Raw genomic sequence first — 21343 nt, 5'->3', positions numbered from 1 at the left:
TCTGTGATGGCTGATTGTCATTATCAATCTAATTGTATTAATGAAGGTGTAATGGGGACTCGAGGAACGATCTTGTTGGTAAAGTGTTTGCCACAGAAACATAAATGCCTAAATTTAGATGCTGTGGTGGTTTAAATGAAAAATGTCTGCTGTAGGCTCAGACATTTGAACACTTGGTCCTCGGTGTCACTGTTTGGGGAGGTGACACAGCCTTGTTTTGAGAGTCATGCCTTCTTCCTATTTCCAGTCTGCACTCTTTCCTCCTCTCTTCCCCCTCCAGCCCCTTTGTGTTTGTGGTTGAAGATGTGATCTCTGATTCTGTTCTGGCCATCTGCTGCCATGCAGTCCCCGCCAATCTGAATGCTAACCCTTGCCATATTAAAAGCAGGGTATGGCAACATACAATTGTAAGCTCAGGTGAGTAGGCCAAGACAAGAGAACTCACAGGACTTGATAGATAAACAAATGATTGAATTCGCCCAATTGGTAAGAGATTCTGCCTCAAAAAATAAATGAAGGGCAAGAGAGAAAGCTCAATGGTTAAAGCACTTGTTGCTCTTGTAGAGGAACCAGGTTCAGTTCCTAGCACCAACATGGTGGGTTCAAGCATCTGTAGCTCCAGTTCTAGGGAATCCAACATGCTTTTCTAGCCTCCACAGGCACCAGGTATGCAGACTGTAAAGGCATGCATGGAGAAAAACACCACATACTTAAAGTCAAAATAAATAAAATTGAAAAGGAAAAGAAGGAAAAGGAAGGAAGGAAGGAAGGAAGGAAGGAAGGAAGGAAAAAAGGAAGGAAGGAAGGAAGGAAGGAAGGAAGGAAGGAAGGAAGGAAGGAAGGAAGGAAGGGAAGGAAGGTAGAGAAACAATTGAGAAAGATGTTTCTGGCATCCACATGTACATGCCCACACAAAAAGAAAACACACACACACACACACACACACACACACACACACACACACAATTTTTTCCTAAGATAAAAGAATAAAAAGAAATACATAAGGCATTAGTGAAGCATGTTTTTGGATGTGTCTACGAAGGCATTTCCAGGTTTCCCCCTTTAACCAGGGGGAGGAAGGCAACCTTATTGTGGATGTCCAATAGGTAGTGGTCGAGCATAGAAAAAAAGGGGGGGGGTAGGGGAAAAAAATCAACCTGAGAAACATCACTCTCTGTTTCCATGTCCCCCTTCATGCTCGTGCTATCACAGGCTGAAGCCACTACCACCACTGTGCCTTCTCTGCCACTGTGGAGTGTACCCTCAAGTACAAAATCCCAGCTAATATGAAGAGGCAGACTGATTCTAGAGGGGCTACTGTTTTATGCCAAAGAGCCTGGAATCGGTTCGTCTTAGTTCTATTGCTGTGAGAAGACACCATCACCACAGCAACTCTTATGAAAGAAAGCATTTAATTGCAGGCTTGCTTACAGTTTCAGAGGTCTGTTTAGTCCATTGGTGTTATAGTGGGGAGCACAGTGGCGTGCAGGCGGTGCTGGAGTAATTGTTAAAATGTGGTACATCTACACAATGGAATATCACTCAGCTATCAAAAACAATGACTTTATGAAATTCATAGGCAAATGGATGGAACTGAAAAATATCCTGAGTGAGGTAACCCAATCACAGAAAAACACACATGTACGCACTCATTGATAAGCAGCTATTAGCCCAAATGCTTGAATTACCCTAGATGCACAGAACACATGAAACTCAAGACAGATGACCAAAATGCGAACGCTTCACTCCTTCTTTAAAAGGGGAGCAAGGGGGTTGGGGATTTAGCTCAGTGGTAGAGCGCTTGCCTAATAAGTGCAAGGCCCTGGGTTCGGGCTTGCAAAAAAAGGGAAAGGCCCCGGGAAAAAAAAAAAAAAAAAAAAAAAAAAAAAAAAAAAGGGAAACAAGAATACCCTTGGCAGGGAATAGGGAGGCAAAGTTTAGAACAGAGGCAGAAGGAACACCCATTCAGAGCCTGCCCCACATGTGGCCCATACTTATACAGCCACCAAACTAGATAAGATGGATGAAGCAAAGAAGTGCAGGCCAACAGGAACCAGATGTAGATCGCTCCTGAGAGACACAGCCAGAATACAGCAAATACAGAGGCGAATGCCAGCAGCAAACCACTGAACTGAGAACGGGACCCCCGTTGAAGGAATCAGAGAAAGAACTGAAAGAGCTTGAAGGGGCTCGAGACCCCATATGAACAACAATGCCAACCAACCAGAGCTTCCAGGGACTAAGCCACTACCCAAAGACTATACATGGACTGACCATGGACTCCAACCTCATAGGTAGCAATGAATAGCCTAGTAAGAGCACCAGTGGAAGGGGAAGCCCTGGGTCCTGCCAAGACTGAACCCCCATGAACATGATTGTTGGGGGGAGGACAGTAATGGCAGGAGGGTGGAGAGTGGAACACCCATAGAGAAGGGGAGGGGGAGGGGTTAGGGGGAAGTTGGCCCAGAAACCGGGAAGGGGAATAACAATCAAAATGTAAATAAGAAATACTCCAGTTAATAAAGATGGGAAAAAAAAAGCTACATCTTGATCGTGCAAGGGGGAGAGAGAGAGAGAGAGAGAGAGAGAGAGAGAGAGAGAGATCTAGTAGGGGCCAGAGGCCAGAGGCCAAAAACCCCACTGGCCTGGGGGTGTAGGGTTTTTGAAAACCTCAACGCCCATTTTAGAGACACATTCTCTCCACCAAGGTCACACCTCCTAACTCCTAATCCTCCTAATCCTATGGAAGAGTTCCACTCCCTCCTGAATGAGCATTCAAATTTATGTGCCTTTGGGGGCCACTCTAACGCAAACCACCACACAGTCCAATAAGCCAAGAGCTGCTGACTCATGGTAAGCGAAGCACCTGAGGTTTGGCTTCACCTGAGGTAGCTGGTCAAAAACGTGATATAGAAGGCATGGCGGTGGCCACAGAGATGCAAGAGACCACTTGAAAAGTAACGTCATGCTTTATGCTTGACCTCAGTAGCTAGAGGCAAAAGAGGAAGAAGTGACTGTCAACACTGTGGTCCTGGAAACCTTTGAAACTTGAAAGCACTTTGTTGTCATTGAGCAGGTGAGAAGGCTAGGCTGACTCCATGACAGGCTTCAAATTGGCAGTTTAGAAGACTAGGCCTAAGAACTGGACAAATCCAGGAAGGGAGATGGCAAGTCAGTTACAAAAACCCCCGCCCAGGCTTCAGGCAGCTACTGCTCGGCCATCAGAAGCTGCCCTGCCACCTGGACTGAGGCAAGGACAATGGGTCAGCAGCAGTTTCCAGACTTCCCCAGCAGCAGTTTCCAGACTTCCCCAGCAGCAGTTTCCAGACTTCCCCAGCAACGGTTTCCACCCCACCCACTTCTGGAATGTCAGTAGAGTTGGCCCAACAGATTAGCATAGAGGTCACCTACCCTGGAATTCCCTAATGTGCTTAAATCAGGCCTGTGAGCTCACTTGGTGATCTCTCTATCTTGGTAAAGGAGACCCCAGCATGCTGGACTTCTGCAGAATAAAACTTTTTTTTTTTTTTTGCATTATACTATTTGAGTTGGGGATATCATTTGGGTGAATCATGGACCCTTACACAGGAAAGGGAAATTGTTTGTCAGCTTTCTGATCTGGTCAGATCCCACCAATAAATGACAGTGGAGAAAACAAGAATTCAAGCAAGTGGTGACTTGGCTTTCATTTGCACACCTGGTAAATATTCTTGTTCTTAGGTTAGAAAGTTCTGGGTGGGATCCAGATGCTGGGGTTTACTTTTCTTTTTTTATATGACCTTCAGGAAGTTGGGTTCTTGTTGTTGTTTTGGTTTCTTGTTTTGTTTTCCTGAATCTTGTTACTTTAAAGGGAGTAAGAGAATCACGATTTCCCAAATCTATCAGTAACATGATCTGAGGTCACCTCAAAGAGCTCTAGGTGTCTCAAAATTTCCAGACAAACTTCACTCCCTTTCCCCTCCCTCCCCCACTTCCCTTTCATTTATAATAATAAAGCAAAGGCTTACTGAATATATTTCTGAATGACCAGGTGAGTGCCTCGGTGGATCTCTGTGCTAGGGTTAAAGTGCTGTGCTCCACCACACCCAGGGTCTTTCAAACCTGCAGGACCAACCTTTCCTGGGCACGGATTGTCTTCTAAGCCTTCCTTACACCTCTTCCCTTCCAGAAGAGACAGGGAACTGGAGAACTGGATAAAGACAGAACTGGACAGGAGGAAGCTTATCACTGCAGACTAGTTCTGGAGTCTCTCTTCCCCTGCTCTAACTCTGCTGCCCTTGAGAAAGAATTTCCCCCAGACAGACAACCAACCATTCTCCCAACCCTGTTCTACAGCGCAGCATGAGCTCTGGCCTGGTCATCAAGAAATTATCTTGAATCGACAAATGGGATCTCATAAAATTGCAAAGCTTCTATAAGGCAAAGGACAAAACGGCAACCAACAGATTGGGAAAAGATCTTTACCATACCCTCACTGATAGATGGCCAATATCCAGTCTATACAAAGAACTCAAGAAGTTAAACTCCAGAGAATCAAATGAGCTTTTAAAAAAGGGGGGGGGGGGGCTACAGAGCTAAACAAAGAATTCTCAACTGAGGAATATCGAATGGCTGAGAAGCACATAAAGAAATGTTCAACATCCTGGAAAATGCAAATCAAAACAACTTTGAGATTCTACTTTACACCAGTCAGAATGATTAAAATCAAAAAAACTCGGGTGACAGCAGATGCTGGCCAGGATGTGGAGAAAGAGAAACACTCCTCCATTGTTGGTGGGATTGAAAGCCGGTACAACCACTGTGAAAATCAGTTTGGTGGTTCCTCATAAAATTGGACATTGTACTACCTGAGGATCCAGCTATACACTCCTGGGCATAGACCCAAAATGTGCTCCAACATATAACAAAGACACATGCTCCATTATGTTCATAGCAGCCTTATTTATAATAGCCAGAAGTTGGAAAGAACCCAGATGTCCTTCAACAGAGGAATGGATACAGAAAATATGGTACATCTACACAATGGGGTTCTATGCAGTTATTAAAAACAATGACTTCATGAAATTCATAGGCGAATGGATGGAACTAGAAAGTATCATCCTGAGTGAGGTAACCCAATCACAGAAAAACACATATGGTATGCACTCACTGATAAGTGGATATTAGCCCAAAAACTCAGAATACCCAAGATACAATTCATAAACCACATGAAGCTCAAGAAGGAAGAGCGAAATGTGGATAGTTCAGAACTTCTTAGAAGAGGGAACAAAAATACTCACAAAAGGAAATATGGAGACAAAGTGTGGAGCAGAGACTGAAGGAAAAGCCATCCTGAGATTGCCACACACGAGAATGCATCCGATATACAGACACCAAACCCAGACAATATTGCGGATGCCAAGAGGTGCATGCTGACTGGAGCCTGATATAGCTGCCTCCTGAGAGGCTCTGCCAGAGCCTGACAAATACAGAGGTGGATGCTTGCAGCCGACCATTGAATTGAGAACGTGGTTCCCAATGGAGGAGTTAGAGAAAGGACTAAAGTAACTGAAGGGTTTGCAACCCCATAAGAAGAACAACAATATCAACCAACCAGAACCCCTAGAGTTCCCAAGGACTAAAGCACCATCCCAAGAGAACACAAGGATGGACCTATGGCTCCATCTGCATATGTAACAGAGGACGGCCTTGAAGGGCATCAATGGGTGGAAAGGCACTTGGTCCTGTCATGGCTTGATGTCCCAGTGTAGGGGAATGTCAGGGCAGGAGGTGGAAGGGAGTGAGTGGGTGGGTGAGGGAGCACCCTCATAGAAGCGGGGGGAGGGGAGGAGGGGATAGTGGGTGTCTGGAGGGGAAACCAGGAAAGGGGTTAACATTTAAAATGTAAATAAAAAAAAATACAATAAAAAAAAAACTGCCAAAAAGAAAGAGAGAGAGACAGACAGACAGAAAGACAGAAAGAAAGAAAGAAAGAAAGAAAGAAAGAAAGAAAGAAAGAAAGAAAGAAGGAAAGAAGGAAAGAAAGATAGATAGATCTGTTGGGCCTTTGTGCACTTTTGTTTCGATCACTGTGGCCTACTCTCTCTTCCAGAGGTGTTATAAGGATAAATGAAATGATCTTCATACAGCACTTTAGGATGTTCATATGAAATGCACCTTTGTAAATATGAAGTATTCTAAAAGGCCAGCAACTGCAAGTTCTATTTAAAATAAAAATTGCTGACAACCATTTTAGACCAGGAGAGTAAACGCATCAGCTTGAAATTGAAGTGCACTTTGCCAGGTAGCTCAGGCTGATGGCATATCTGGGTCCTTACCACAAATAAGGTAGAATGTTAGCTGAGAGAGCCACGCAGTTCACTCCCAGCCCTGCCCTTTTTAAGCCTGCTGCTTAAAAGCTTCTAAAGGTAATGTCCTGACCCTGTATTCTTTATGACCCGAGAGGAATCTGGGCATGCGGTCTAACTTGAGAAAGCTATAAGCAGAGAGAGGTCCCTCAGGTGGCAGCAGGTTCCATATCTACTTCTGCAGCCGACTGCTGTCTCCTGGGGCACATTAATGCCTTCCCATTGGAACAGATCAAAGTAATGCTCTAGAAAATCTTCAGTCTGGAAAACAAGCACAGTGTCCATCTTGTCGGTGACTGAGGGCATGTGCGCATGTGCAGCTGAAGCCAGAGGACAAACACAGGCATCCTCCGGTCCTTCGTGCTTGTGCAGTGTTCACTTTCCTGGCTGGGCTGTCTCCCCAGTCCAGGGATTCTGAGTTTGTCCTTGTATACCTTGATACAATGTATTAACACTGTTCCACTTTTACCTCGGTGTGTTTTGTTCGGCTGCGCGTGTTTGTTTTGAAACACGGTCTTATTGTGTAGACCAAGGCTGGCCTCCAATTTTCTATGTAACACAGACTAGCTTTGGACTCCCTATCTTCCTGGATCAGTTTCCCAAGGCCTGGGATTACAGTTATATACCACTATGCCTGACTTTATTTCCATTTTGAAATGAAGGAAGATTTTATATTTTCCCTATGCAGAGATTCAAGAAAGGCATTATATGTCTCATTATTATTTTATTTTTTCATTAAAAAGTTCAAGACTCTGTTGGGCGTGGTGGGCCACACTTTAATCCCAGCGCTCAGGATGCAGAAGCAGTAGATCACTATGAGTTCAAGGCCAGTCTGGCCTCCTTGGGAAGTTCCAGGGGAAGTAAAGCTACATAGTGAGACCTTTTCAAGAAAGAAAGAACAAAAGATAGGCCAAGGGTTTATGCTATTTTCTTCCTTGGCACATTCAAAATCATTATCCGACCTTTCTCCTGCCAAGGGCGAAGCACCAGGTCAGAAGAGTGCCAAGTTATCCACCACTCGCTCTGCAGTTAGGCATTTTACTTCATTTAACCTCTGTCATTACATTGTGAAATATGGACTAAGGCTGGCTTTGAACTCCTGATCCTTCTGCCTGGACCTCCCAAGTTGTGAAATTATAAGCATGCACCTAGTTTAATACCTAGTTTAATATAAATACTAATATAATAAATATGTTTAAATAGATGTTATAAAATATATTAAATCTGTGATTAATTTAAGAAAATATTGACATTATTAACTAGGGGATATATCAAGAGGAACTAGGAAGGTCACTTACTATTTGAGTAAATAGCATTGTAATACACTTATTTACAGTAACAACAATATCATCGCTTTCTTATGATTTTTGAGAATTATGTTAAGACTGTGATTAGGCCATTTAGCCAAATGTAAGGTGTGGAGTTTGAAGGCCGGGCTTGCACTGTGTCTTTCCAAGGAAGGTGTTTCAAATTGATTTTCTTCAAAATGAACTTAGAGATAGAAGATCGAAGTAACCAGAGAAAGTCATAAAGTAAAATCGAGCCACTTAAAACGTGCCAGCTCCTCTATTGTTTTCAGAGTTTAGCTTTGGGGAAACTCAGCAAGCAGGAACATGCGCCTATGGCAAGCCATGGTCTCTGCTTCTTAGAGCGTGGCCAGGAGATGGGTTGTGGTAAGAAAACAAGCAGAGCCTCTCAGAAGGCTTCCTTATCTCTGCCACCCACACTCTGACACAACTCCAAACTCCAAATTAGTTTTAGGATCAGCTATTACATCGGGTCTCAAGGTTTAAACAGTGCTGTCTTGAGTTAGTTGGTATTTAAGTGTGCATCGTACAGCACAGACTTCAAACACCTTGTGAAGAGGTCAAACTGTTTGTTGGATGTCCCCAGCACTTCAAGCTAACCCAACATCTACAGGGAATGAAGATCTTGCTCTGACTGAAGAGATAGCTCAGTGGTTAAGAGCACTGGCTGCTCTTCCTAGAGGTCCTGAGTTCAAGTCCTAGCAACCACCTGGTGACTCACAACCATCTGTAATGAGATCCAATGCCCTCTTCTGGTGTGTCTGAAGACAGCACAGTGTACTTATATATAATAAATAAATACATCTAAATAAAAAAGACCTTGCTCTTTGCAAATTCCCAGTCTTCCCCAACAAAGCAGAGGATCTAAAACCGCTCCCTCCCCCCCCCTCTTTCTTTTTTTTGAGCTTTCAATTTGAAACATGGGTGATAGCAAATGCTATGGAACTGTCTGGGGATTTGGCTACCCCAAGCTAATTGGCTGCAGCACAAACTTTTGTAAGTAATGTTCGTATTTTTTGAGCTTCATGTTTCTTGCTGAATATTTCTTGTAGTCGGTCCGATTCTTCTTCCCAGCCTCATGCTCTCAGAAATAAGACTCAGACTCAAAATATTTTTACACCTTGGCCACATAGCTGGGCTCTACTTTGACTGGATCATAGCTAAAGATACCCATTTATTTTAACCTACACTTGGCCATGCGGCTGGTTACCTGTGCTCAGGTACCGTGCGACTGTTTCCTCAGCTCCTTTTGGACTCTCCTTGCCTCCTTCTCTCCCAGAATTCTTTTTCCTCCCAATGTCCCACCTCTATTCTCTCCTAAGCCATAGGCCATAGGCCTTTTGATTGACAGGTGAGGCATCCATACAATACACAAGATGATTTCTCTACAAGTATTGCTGCCATTCATTGATGACTGTGGCTAGGATGCTCACCCCCTTGCCTTTCCTCTGCATCTCGCCGCCATTTATGGATCAGACCCTTCAGCCTCCTTTTGAATGTAACTGGGTTAGCGCAAAACTGGTACTCCGCTAAAGAGATGCAAGATCGCCTGTCACTCAGAGAACTTGAGACCGGAAGGAAGTACTAACCCCTAAGCTCTGTGATCTCTTCCTACCTGGGAGCATGTATGTCTTATCCAGTTTTGCTCCTTAGAGCTTCACTGCTCTCTGACCGACTCCATACTCCATATTCTCTAACATCGTTCCAGAAAAGACTATGGGAATGCGACGGTTGGCGACGCTTTAGGAAAATAGCTGACTGTAGTGGCGTTGTCCAACCATCAGGAAGCTGAGGAGGATGAGATAGAGACCACGCCTTTAAGGCAAGCCTGGCTCGGGGTTGGGGATTTAGCTCAGTGGTAGAGCGCTTGCCTAGCAAACGCAAGGCCCTGGGTTCGGTCCCCAGCTCCGGAAAAAAAAAAAAAAAGAAAGAAAGAAAGAAAAAAAAAAAAAAAAAGGCAAGCCTGGCTTATATGACAAGATCTCTTCTCAATTAAAAAAAAAGTCATCAGAGAGGTTTCATGCAGCAACCAACATCAAAACATTTTAGGTGAAGCTTTGGGAACCCCAAGGAAGAAGAAGAGGAAGGCAGAGGAATGGAGGACGCCGGAAGAACCCACAGAATTCACTAAGCAGGGATCATAGGGCCTTACATAGGCTGACATGACAATCAGGGGTCCTGTATGAATCTGAGCTAGGTCTTCTGTATATAGTTATGGTTGTATGCCGGGAGCCAAGCCCACTGACAAACCTAGCCAGTTATCTGTTCTCATCAGCACACCTACAGTTTGAAGTTTAGAGTTACAGGAACCGAAAGAACAATGGGAAAGTGGTGAAGTAGAGAAATTGGTCTTGGGCTCTGTGTGGCCTTCCTGCTTGCTTGTCTTTATAAGACGCAGCCCGGAAATACAGTTTGAGAGCCTGATCAGACCATAGACTTGCTCCCCTTCTTTGGGCCTCCTGTCCCCATTCTTTCTCCCCCTCCCAGGTCGGGCAGTTGTATAGCTTGGTGTTCTTGTGAGACTTCTAACAGTGGGAGTGGAGGGTGTCTCTGACACTTTTGCCTGCTTTTGGGACCCCGTTCCCCCTCCTGGGTTACCTCGTGCAACCTTGATATGAAGGTTTGTGCCTGGTCTTACTGTAACTTGTTAGGCCACAGCAGTTGATATCCCTGGGAGGCCTGCTGTTTTCTGAAGGGAAGAGTTGGGGAGATGGGAGGTGTCGAGGAGGGACTGGGAGGAATGGAGTGAGGAGAAACTGCTGTCTGGGTGTAATATATAAGAGAACAGGGGAGACACACACACACACACACACACACACACACACACAGAGAGAGAGAGAGAGAGAGAGAGAGAGAGAGAGAGAGAGAAGAAATAATGAAATATTGGCAGTAAGTAGATGGTACAAAGAATTCCAGAAATACATTGCAAGGACACAATAACATTCTAACATTTTATTACTGTGCCTCCCAATTACAGAAGAATGATACTAGTAGAGTTTCTTAGTCCGGTCTTACATCGGAAGGCACATACCAGTTTCCTCACAGTACGTCTACACCGCATTCTGTCGATGTAAGTAGTTAAACTTGCCTTTCCTTTCCAGTGAACACCCACAGACTCCTTTTCCTTAAGACATTGCTCAGTGTGTGAGGAGCTTGCCAGTCTGCCCTGAGTTTGATCTGTGCAACACTCAAAAGGCAGAAAGAGAAACGGCTCCCCCACATTCACTATGGCTCCCCCACATTCACTATGCCCCCCACATACAAAACAAACAAACAAGCATAGACATCATGAGTAAGCACTAATTACAATAATAAACTTAAAAATTCAAGAGGACTCTAATTTGCTAACTTAAAAGGTTGTTTTATTTTTATCTTATCCATAGGGGTGATTTACTTTGGAGTAGAGGAAAAGGAAATTGACGCTCTATTTGAAGATAAGAATGATCCTTATTTTATCCCTCATTGTTTAAGAGTTTCAGTTCCATTATCCAGAGTCTTGTGGAGTCAGGAGCCCTCTGGTCAGTTGACAGCCAGAGACCTGGCATGTTAAAAGCGTCACCCGGGCTGGAGAGATGGCTCAGTGGTTAGAGCACTGACTGCTCTTCCAGAGGCCCTGAGTTCAAATCCCAGCAACCACATGGTGGTTCACAACCATCTGTAATGGGATCTGATGCCCTCTTCTGGTGCCTGAGGACAGCCACGGTGTGCTCATATACAAAATGAATAAATAAATCTTAAAAAAAAAAAGTGTCACCCAATGCACCCAATGATGTCGGGGTATGTATTTTCAGAAATAACTTCTGAGTCTTTCATCCTCCACATACGCAAATACGATGTACGGAAGCCAATCACAATGAATTCCGCCCTTTGTCTTTCGGTTACCGATCTGTCATCAATAACCTCATTTGTACTCAGTGTAAGAGGCTAAGATTGTGGGAGTTGAAAGAAATCAACCTGGCATTAACCAGGGTTAGCAATTCACTTTTTTGAGCGCCCTTTGGACCAAAAATAAAAAAAAATAAAATAAAAAATTCTGATTACCGTTCTACCTTTTAGGAATTGATAGCATGTTTATATAAGATTAGGCTTGTCTTTAAATAATAGAAAGCCCAAAGTAGCCTGCGCTGGCTGGCTCTGTGTGTCAGCGTGACACAAGCTGCAGTTATCACAGGGAAAGGAGCCTCCCTTGAGGAAATGCCTCTGCGAGACCCAGCTGTAAGGCATTTTCTCAACTAGTGATCAAGGTGGGAGGGCCCACGTGGGAGGGCACAGCCCATTGTGGGTGGTGCTGTCCCTGGGCTGGTGGTCCTGGGTTCTATAAGAGAGCAAGCTAAGCAAGTCAGGGGAAGCAAGCCAGTAAGAAACATCCCTCCATGGCCTCTGCATCAGCTCCTGCTTCCTGACCTGCTTGAGTTCCAGTCTTGACTTCTTTTGGTGATGAACAGCAATTTGGAAGTGTAAGCTGAGCATGACCAACTTGCTTCTTGGTCATGATGTTTTGTGCAGGAATAGAAACCCTAAAACATAGCCCAAAATCTGGACACTTGAACCCACGTGGCTTGTTCCCATCTTGTTGCTTGGCAAGAAGATGGAACCAAGTACTTCAGCCTTTGTGCCTGTATCCCTGCCTTAGAAGAAGCGTGGAGTAGAGAGGTGGGTGTGTCTTAAGACTCTCCTGGATATATTCCATTGCTGGAATCTAGTCAAAGGAAACTACCATCTTCTTTAGCAGCCATATGCCCAGCTTGTCTTAGGCATCCTAGCACTGAAGCACTGGATGGTAGGACACTGGCCCTAATGCTCTTGCAGCAGCCACCCAAGTCTGTTCTTTAAATTGTGTAGCCTTGGAGAGCTTCACTGACCCAATCCTGTCCTCACAGAGACACAGGCTGTCCCATTTAGACTTTTATTCTTTTCTTAACTTGGACTTACAATCCCATGAAGCATTTCAGGGACAATCAGATAGAGTAGCTATGGAGAGTTTTCTAGAAGATAAAAATCCTCTGGAGAATTTAAATGTAGTGCCATTTCTTTCAGGACTAGAAAGTGGGCAAGTATATAACCTTGATCCACTCTATACCCTAGAGTGATGCAGGCGGCTTGTCTTTATAGTAAGAGCAAAGGTTTTGTTTGTTTAAATATACCCTCCTCTCCCAACACCACTTCCAACAGTTCTCAACATTTCCTGACCTAGCCTCTTCTCTTCCTGAGCATTTGTTCCTCCTACGATGATTTTCTCTGATAATATAAAGTTATCTTGCTATTTTCATGCATATCATGAACTCTCTTCCCTCCACAATGGTGCTAAGTTGAGCCTTCATTTTTGGCTTAGCTAGTTTTCTCAAGTGCTTCCGTGCTACTGTTATGTAGTGTTGGCATTATTTCTCTCACTCTTTCTATCCTTCATCATTTATTAATGACGCAGATTGTGTGATGAAGAGATGTCAACATTATCATTTTTCTATATTTGCAGGTATAATAGCTCTCTGTCCAAGTGGATTTGTCACCTAATAGCACTAAATGATCCCCCTCTTTTCAGTTACACTTCCCTCCGTTATTTACTGCGCCTCCCAATAGCTTATCATCCACTACTGTCTGCTCTCCTTTCCCCCCTTAATTTCCTGAGACAGATTTCCACTTAAGAGGCTGAAAAACTATTAGATGGAGAGCTTCTACAAACCACCAGAGCAGAAAGTCTTCTGCAAAGAGACATGCTTACCCACTGCGGTTTAACCGAATGACAAACCCAGTTACTACCCACACGGAGAGGGAGTAATCACATTTGAATGGAGGAATCAGCATGCATAACTCTCCCTAACTCGAGTACAATAGAAACTAAGGGCCTAAATTCCTGAGCAGAGGGCAGAAGAGTGCTTATATTGCTAGTCTAATATAAAACACGGTTTCCTGTATTTGAGTTGGAATTTTCATAACTGCCTAATATTAGTCTGTGAGTTGCTCCAGAGAGAAGCAATATCAAGGAAGAAAATGGTATTCATCTCTGTAAAGCATTCAGCCATGCAGAGACGTGGGCAACCTGACATTTATTTTAGAAATTAGTTAGTGAGCGACAGTGTTTTGGATTAAGCGAGTATTGCTGGTGTGCTGTTGTAAATGACCACACCATATCACATTACAGCTTCATCTTCGCTGCCCTGCTGATTCGGAAAAAGGAGTCAGCATTTTCTTCACGGTAAAATTTTGGAATTAATAATATCATTTGCATAAAAAGCATTCTCCTATCTAAAAAGTTGCTCTTATATGTAGGGTAGCTTGAAGATTATGTATACCTTTCTGAAACTTTTTGCTAAATTTAAATCATTTTGAATAATTAAAAAAGAATACAAGCAGTATAATTTCTCAAAAGATATCATCGTGAATATTAACATATTCTTCACAGATTGTCTACCAGTTATGAATAGATTGTATGGGTTACTGAACTGAACACTGCCATCTCATATTGCATTTCTAGGTATTGCAGGTGGCATTTTTTTTTTCTTCTTCTTTTTTTCGGAGCTGGGGACCGAACCCAGGGCCTTGCGCTTGCTAGGCAAGCGCTCTACCACTGAGCTAAATCCCCAACCCCTTGGGTGGCATTTTTAACTTGTCTTTTGTCCATGTTAACACAATCTGAAACTCTTCTCAGCACAGTATTAGGGCTTGAACCCAGAACATAGAGAAACGTGTCCTGTTTCACTTTATATTTTGGCACACATTAGTACCAACTTGTCCAGGCCCTGAACTCACTCTCTAGCCTAAGCAGTTCTTGAATTTGTGATCCTCCTGCCTCAGTAGCTAGGATTACAGGCCTGTTACACCTGAGAGTATAGGAGTGGGTTGAGGACTTAAGAGTATTGGTAGTCTTGGAAAAAAATTAGAGCCCAGGAATCCAAATAGAGGCCTATGAAAATAACTAGTTGTTAGATTTTGATGTCATTTCTCCACTGGTAAAATGAGGCAATTCAAGCCAGATTAGAGTATATAAAAGCAGATTTATTGAGAAGCTGCTCTCAGGCAGGCAAGTTCGCTGTTCCCAAGAGAGGAAGTCAGGGAAGTCACAGAGGGGAGGGGAAGAGAATAAGAGGTCACACACAGGAGAGAGAAAATGCCTAGAGGGGGAGAGAAGAGGAATGAGACCAATATCTGGGTTATATAGGAAAGAGCCTCTGGGGGAGGGGAAGCCCAGCCCCTGGGCCAGGAAGTTCATGGTAGAGCACAGGGTTTGCCAGGCAGGGACTGAGGGATGCTGGGAGAATCTGGAAGCCAGGTCCACTCTGGCATGTTAAATATGTACCTCAGCTGTTTGTTTCAGGTTTGAATTCCAACAGACTTCACACCTAAAAATTAATAAAGACCAAAATTTAAACATTTCAGGTTCAGATTTATGTGCTTGGTGTACATACAAATCACGTTTTGCTATAGTTTGAATGTTTGTATACCTCCAAACCCTTTATGTTAAAATCAAATCCCAGTTTGGTGGGACTAAAAGGCAGAGGACTGGGAAAGGAGGTGTGAACTGAGTTCTCTGGAAATGTGTGCTCTATCTGTAGTGAAGGTCTTGCAGACAAACTTTGGCTGACTAGACTATATTAATGTGAAGACATAAAATATGACAAATAAGTATTTTGAACAATCTTTGGTCCTTCCTAATAGTCATTTGCTATCAACAGTCACATCAGAGTTGAAATCTTCATGGCATTTTAGATACAATTTTTGAGTATATCACTAAACATGAAGCCGACTTCCACCAGCTTAGGGCTAATAAGAATTTGACAAAAATAACATCCGAATCCTATAGATTTCACCACCAAAATTATCTTGGGATATAGCTGTCCCTTTAGTAGCCATCAACTTTTATCCTTTTTTTTAAAAGATGTATTTATTTTATGTATATGAGTACACTGTCACTCTCTTTAGATACACCAGAAGAGGACACCAGATCCCTTTATAAAGGGATCCATCTATAGATGGTTATGAGCCATCATGTGGTTGCTGGGAATTGAACTCAGGACCTCTAGAAGAACAGTCAGTGTTCTTAACCATTGAACTATTTCTCTAGCCCCAACTTTAATCCGTTATAGCTAACTGGTCCAGCATTCTCATGACTATCAGTGAAAACCCTTGGGATACACACTAAACTCAGGAGACCTCCAGCCTCTATAAACTCTAAAGTCAAAAGGCAGTGATGTAACATTTCCTGACTTTGCTGTAGACTGCCTAGCCAGTGTCCCATCAGGGTGTTGACCAAAGGCAAGGAACTATAAGGAACTATATGTAGGTCAGTCAGGCCTGTTCTTAGAACCCTAGAACTGAAGGGAGAATAATGAAGTAGACCTCAGAAAGTTGAAGTCAGAAACAAAATGGATGCAATGGGTCAGATGGGCTCCTTTTCACACCTTCCAGGAAGAAGCATATCCTTCAACCCATATTTCCCAGCCATGGCCACGCATATCTGGCTTAGAATAAACTACATTTCCTTGAAGACAGAAACATATCGACAGCATCCATTGTGGGAACATTCCTGTAGTGTCTACAGTGGACCCTAAGGAATATGAGACCTGAAGTATGTAGCTTAGATGTGTCTACACCAAACATGTAGAATAAATATTGTCAAATAAGCAAACTGAGGAGATGATATAGAACTGAAACAAATAACTTTTTTCTCTTCTTTTCTTTTCTTTTGAGACAGGTCTCACTATTTAGCTCTGATGTCCTAGGACTCACTTTGTAGACCAGGCTGGCCTTGAACTCACAGAAATATACCTGCCTCTGCCTCCCAGTTGCTGGGATTAAAAATGTGTACCACACATTGCACCCTACTGATCATCTTTAAACATGTAAAATTTCAAGCACTCAGCTCCATCATGAACCTTTTTCCCTAATATTGGAAACAAGTCACACTTGTTCTACGTAAATCACTAGAAAGTGATGCAGTCCCTACTCAGCTGCCTTTTTGGCATCACAGATGTACAACAGGAATCTCAAACCACCCAAGACCAAAACAGAACTCAAGATTTTCTTTAGAATCTGTTCTTCTGAATATTTAACTCATTTTAGAATGCTAAGACAAAACTGCAAAGGTTCCAGCCATCAAAGTAAAACTATTAAGCAACTTAACAGAACAAAAATCACAAGTAATCAAGAGTTTAAATTGGGGTTGGGGATTTAGCTCAGTGGTAGAGCTTGCTCTAAAAAAAAAAAAGCCTCATCCATAGAGTTAGGTGGACTACAAGGCTGCTGGTTCGGTCCCCAGATCTCCTCCAAAAAAAAAGAAAAAAAAAAAAAAAAAGATGAAATGCTGGTATGTTTTTAAAACAAGCTGCCAGGTTCAATGCTTTTGTCTAGACTGGATAGAGACAGAGGTTAGGGAGTTTGAAACTTTTAACTGGAAACAGAAAAAGCTTTAAGGAGGAGATATTTGTTCAGGAATTTAATGATTTGATGGGATTGGACTCGAACTCATGGATACAGAAGGACATTCTTAGAAAGTCAGAGAGCATTTAGAAAAGGCACCAAAGCAGGAAACCTCATTTCAGATAGCAAGAAGAGGCTTAACAGAAAATGTGATTGCATAAGTATATCAGGCTAGTCATGGTATAAATTCGAATTCTTTTTCAGAATAAGGAGGGGATTTTAAGAATTGAAGATGAAACTGGGGGGTTGGGGATTGAGCTCAGTGGTAGAGCGCTTGCCTTCAATGCTTAGGAAGCTTTAAGGAGGAGATATTTGTTCAAGGCCCTGGGTTCAGTCAAGAAGAGCAATAGAAATGTGATTGCCAGCCCAGTGGAAAAAAGAACCGAAAAAAAAAAAAAAAAAAAAAAAAAAAAAAAAGAATTGAAGAGAATAGAGAACCTTTGGGTACAACTGTGTCATACTCCTAGAAAGTGGATGAATTCTCAGAAGGTGGCAGTTAACTTGTATTCCATGTTGTGTACTGAGCATACCTATCATTCTTAAATACATAACTAGAAGCTCAGCCTCCACTGGGATGGTCTAAGGAAGTGGGGCCTCTGGGAAATAACTACATAAAGACCAAATTGTCAGAAAGGATGAGTCATTAAAATAGATCCCAGAACTTTAACTGGCCTCCTGCTAGTGTAAGGACACTGGGAAGAATGTAACCACTACAGGTATGAATTACACACCAGGAATCAGGAAGTAGAGCCCTACCACACGTGGGACCTGTAGCTGCTTGATCTTGGATTTTCTTTCTCTAGATCTGAAAAAGACATTTGTGCTCAGCAAGTCACCGAGTAGGTAACATGTTTGTGTTGTAAAAATACAAAAACCTATCAGGCACATTGTTTAGCTTACTTCCTTTTTAAAAAAATTGTTGAATCTTCATAATGGGTGTGACTTTGAGTTTTATGGTTATATTATTACTCTGGGAGAGAGTGCAAAGATACAAGCTTTTCTGGTTACAGACTAAGGAACACAGTATTTTGGGAGAAAGATTTTGTCTTTGTGTTTTTAAAAGGTGTGATTAGGCTCTGGAAACCTCACAGAGTCATACTGATCAGATTTGATAGAGGTAGACTGCCTGAAAAAATTAATGCAGGACAATCAAACAAAAAGAGATTTTGATTCTAAACTTTTGTCTTAAGAGTTGTATTTTACAGAATGTGCCTACTTGGATTCCTGGTCTCAAGGACTTTCAGCTGGGTCCAGTCAGGACACATCGGCTACAGCATTTGCTTCATTCTTTCTACCCCCTACCCCCAAGGATATCTCAACACCCATGTACAGCTTGAAGAAGTTATAGAGGAGTCGTCACCCCAATTCCCTGGACTTTGGGGGGCTGAAAGTGGTTATTCTAAAGTTGTTTTTATGAGGAATTTAAAATTGATTGTAATTTAACAGGGAGGAATTAGCTAGATTGAGTTATACAGTCATAATCTCATTTGTTAACTAAGCTAAAATCATATCTTTGCTTTGATATAGAATTTATTTGTTAAAAGTTTAAAAGTACAAGGTTTAGAGACAGTCCTTCTATTGATGTCACTACAAACTTCTAAGTTGATTACACATGTGAGTTAAGGGCCAAGTGGCAAATATATTACTGACGTTGTGAGAGTACTTTCAAGATATTATTAAGATATAAAGACAACAGTCCAGATTGTCTTATATAGGTAGATGGTTTTCAAAAACGTCAGAAATCCACAAAATTTGAGATTTAAAGTTATTTATCTTTTGTTGAGACATATCTGCTCCTAACAGTTCCCCTTTGGCAGATTTAATGAAGAATTTGAACATCTCTACCTCCAGGTGAGGCAATACTTTGTGGCTAGGCAGCCACTGTACAAAACTGCCTGTTTCATCTGCAGACTAATACTGTCCAGAAAAGGACAATTTATGCAGAATAGTTGACTGATAAATTCTGCTAAGACAGAGTGATCAGCCCTTCAAAATCTGCATTTCAAGAGTCTGTCAGTTGATTTTGGGCCAGAAGGCTGAAGACTTGCGCTCACATGTTGCTAACAGGGGACTGTGATAGTGGAGATTTGTCTCTACAACCTCTCAGTTCTGGAAGCCCTGTTAGGCTTCCTTTGTGTATAGATATTTGGTCATTCTCAGATTTCTGACGGGGTTGAAGACTGATTATAGTCTCATAGCCTATCAGGCTGTTTAACTCTGAATATACATATTTTATTGGATAGTTATAAGATAGTATACAAGCTAGCCAAGATATAATATAGATTTTAAGCCTTTCTTAAGCTGGAATAGGTAACTAAATGTTCTGTTTAACGGATATAGTGATGGACTGGGTGTTGAGTATATCATAAGCTTTATAAATTGTGGAATGGTAATAATTGTACTCAATTTATATATAAGTGAAAAGACTTTTTAACTGGACAAAAAGGGGGAAATGTTGTGGTTTTTTATTTTTATATTTTTACAACAACATGTTTGTTACAGCAACCCAGAGGACTAAGGCTTTTTGTTAGCATACTTTTCTGCACATTTCCATCTCTGCATTTTAACCCAACTCCACATTGGTACCATTCCTATCACTAACTCCTAGCTTTTATCTCCAGCTCCAATTTCCCTATATGAACCTCCTAGCCAAATGCCTCATCCCCACCTTAATTTCTAAGAGATGCTTGAACATTGTTTCACACAAACTCTGTATCCCCTTGTTTCTAACATAATTTTGAGTAATATCAGCATACCCACACTGATTCACTTAGCTATCATTTAGGACTCCCTTGATTCCTGGTTTCCCCTCACTCACATGAATCTAACCTGGCAGTAAGTACTGTCACATAACTGGTGCTTCTATCAACCCTCAGTTCTCTTTAACCTGTATTGTGTCATCCCATTCACATGTTCTTCTTTCTGTATCTTCGGAATGTCTCTCCTTCACATGTGTCCAATACCTTCATTTTAACTCAAACACCCATCTGGAGCTTAATTACAAATAAGGTCACATTTGCAAGAACTGAAGGCTAGAACTTTAGTAATATGACCTTTGGGAAATTTATATAGCCCATAATGCCAACACCATCAGAAGGCTTGGGCATAGTACTGTACATCTTTAATCCCAGCTCTTAGGATGCAGAAGCAGAACGATCTCAGTAAGTTCAAGGCTGGTCTACATAGCATGCTCCAGGACAGCCAGGACTACATAGAGAGACCTTGTCTCACACATCACTCACACACACACACACACACACACACACACACACACACACACACACACACAGAGAGAGAGAGAGAGAGAGAGAGAGAGAGAGAGAGAGAGAGAGAGAGAGAGAGACAGCCCAGGACACACATACACAAAACCAACAATGACCAAGCCCAACCAACCAGCCAACCAACCAACCAACCAACCAACTAACCAAAGGAAAGCAAGTTGCTAGAGAATAAGGATCAGACTGATTCCTTCCAAGAAAGACTCAATCAATGGTCATGGCTGGCTATGAAGCTGGAAGGGCAGAGCACCTAGGAATGCAGACATCTATAACAGCAATTCTTTGCAAGAATCTTCAGAAAGACACAGACAGACCTGAAGGCAGGTTGATTTGAGCCTGGAGACACTAATTTTATGATTTTGTTAGTGTCAATAGTGAGGCAATACACATGACAAAGCCATTGCTATTTTGGGGCTTTCACACAGAAACTATAGTCTCTCTCTCTCTCTCTCTCTCTCTCTCTCTCTCTCTCTCTCTCTCTTTCCCTCTCCCTCTCTCCCTCCCCCTTCCCCTATATATATGTAATGGTAGGCTTGTCCTGTAGTTGGAAGCTCTTCTACCAGGGAACTGGATATTTGTGAACCCCTCTCCAAATCAGCATCTTTAGATCATGGCTCCCAGTGTGGTGGTGTTTAGATGATGGGTTTTTGGACATGAGTAGGTCATTGAAGTGAAACTGTCTTAGAAAGAGGTGCAGAGACTTGCTTTTCTTCATTCTGTTATATGAGAACTTAACAATATACTCACTTGCAAATCAGAAAGTAGAAGCTTCTTCCAGACAGTTCTATGGGTATTCCAGTACGAGATGTAAATGTTTGGTGTTTAAGTCACCCAGTCTAAACTACCTTCATATAGCAGCTCAAACTGATGGACTGCAAAAGTCATACCCTACCTTTAAAAAACAAAACAAAAACTATGGCCTTAGTACTGCTTGTTATTTTTCTGATGTTACATTTACTCAATAAAAACTGGATCATGTCTTACCTCTCACCTTGCA

The sequence above is a fragment of the Rattus rattus genome, chromosome 17, assembly GCF_011064425.1.
Source record: "Rattus rattus isolate New Zealand chromosome 17, Rrattus_CSIRO_v1, whole genome shotgun sequence".
NCBI lineage: Eukaryota > Metazoa > Chordata > Mammalia > Rodentia > Muridae > Rattus > Rattus rattus.
Note: the sequence above shows the minus strand (reverse complement) of the source record.